Here is a 1,986-nt window from a genome sequence, read left to right as displayed (position 1 = left end):
ACTGCCCAAAATAGAACAAAATCAATGGGGCTGTGGAGCTTGTTCGTGCCATGCAAAAGCAAATGCCAGAGTTATTGATTTTTCCATCTGAAAGATGCACCATCGACCCCCTTGTAGTCCCCTAAATTAGAGCTGTATTAACAGGAGGACAAAAGAGTGAGGGATATCCTACAGATGGTGATGAATGTCCAATAAATGCCTCAAGCCAAAATCCTAATAGTTTTCTTTCTTGGATGAGTCAAAAGTATTCTTGCGTGTGCTTAAATAAAGGTTTATTTGACACGATGAGGCCGTTTTGATCTACATGGAGTTCTAACAGTAGCTGGACGTGGATGCACTTGGTGCTGATTGCTTCTGTACACAGAGGGATTGAAACTGTCAGTACAACTCTCCCTCATATTAGAACTAATCTGCCACTGAGCAACTTTATCCAGCCCTGATTAGTCACGGAAAAGGAGTGCTGTGTGCTGAAGCCCTGACATCCCTGCGCTTCCCTGTAATACTCTGAGGAATTCACAGCGAGAAACCTACTTTGTTCTAGTGATCTGGTTTCGAAATGATAATGTTAACTACCAGACATTTCTCTGTGTGTGTGAGCTTTACTGGCTAAAACAAGCTTCTATAAAACTCAGTTTGTGGTATTAAACACGTACATGAGTTTGAGTTCATTTGAATGACTCAAATAGCAGTGAAGAGGGAAGGTCTGGGACAGCATTTGAAAAGCTTTGGAGACATGGCTGTTTATCTGACCCAAATTTAGATGTATACAAAGTCCTCAACCCTGGGCTCATGAACTTGGTCTATGTGTTTTATTTTTTGTTCATTTCAATTATTCATTCAACTTTAACTGTATTAAAAAGTTTAGGAGACTCCTGCACACAAACAGAAAGACTGGAGAAGAAATATGAATCGTGATTGTTTTCATTTTCTTGGCCAAAAATCAATCAAATTTAAAGTAGACGTCCGGTAAATATTTTTATAATGTAACAAGTTAATTTTACATTTTTGTTGTTGAAAGCAATATCAGACTATTATTATCATTACTATTGCTACCACAATATTTTTACAGTCTACATAAATGTCTGTAGGGTATCTTTAGGGACACCAAATATATGTGTACAACTTCACACCCACCAGGGTTTCATGTTCCTTTAAAGGGTAAGAAACCCCCTGTGAAATGTTATATATATATATGTGTGTGTGTGTGTGTGTGTGTGTGTGTGTGTGTGTGTGTGTGTGTGTGTGTGTTCTGTTGTTTTAAGGTCAACAATCACTTTAGGTCACTAAAATCCCCAAATTATTTGATAAATACCAAGGACATGACCTCAAGAGCAGCTACAGCCATGTACAAAGAACTCTGCAGTTTGAGTAAGTTAAGTTTGAATCCAGCTCATGACATATTAATTAATCTCTTGCTTTCCTTTATGTACGTAAAAGGTCAGGGTCAGCTAAATAACAGTCCCAGTAGAAATGTTATTGATGTTGCTCCCAAATCTCAGCAAGGCAGACACTTGCCAAAATTGGCTTTTAACCCAGGTAGTTAATTGATGAGGGTTTTTGCTAATGCATAATTTTCATTTCTATATATAGTTAAAGACAAATACAGTGGGGAGAACAAGTATTTGATACACTGCTGATTTTAGAGGTTTTTCTACGTACAAAGCATGTAGAGGTCTGTAATTTTTATCATAGTTACACTTCAAATGTGAGAGATGAAATCTAGAAAAAAAAAAAAAAGAAATCTAGAAAATCACATTGTATGATTTTTAAATAATTAATTTGCTTTTTATTGCATGACACAAGTATTTGATCACCTGCCAACCAGTAAGAATTCCCGCTCTCACAGACCTGTTAGTTTTTCTTTAAGACGCCCTCCTGTTCTCCTCTCATTACTGGTAGTAACTGCACCTGTTTGAATTCAGTACCTGTATAAAAGACACATGTCTACCCAAATCAAACAGACTCCAACCTCTCCACAATGGCCAA

This window comes from Etheostoma spectabile, chromosome 22 (assembly GCF_008692095.1).
Source record: "Etheostoma spectabile isolate EspeVRDwgs_2016 chromosome 22, UIUC_Espe_1.0, whole genome shotgun sequence".
NCBI classification, from domain to species: domain Eukaryota; kingdom Metazoa; phylum Chordata; class Actinopteri; order Perciformes; family Percidae; genus Etheostoma; species Etheostoma spectabile.
Note: the sequence above shows the minus strand (reverse complement) of the source record.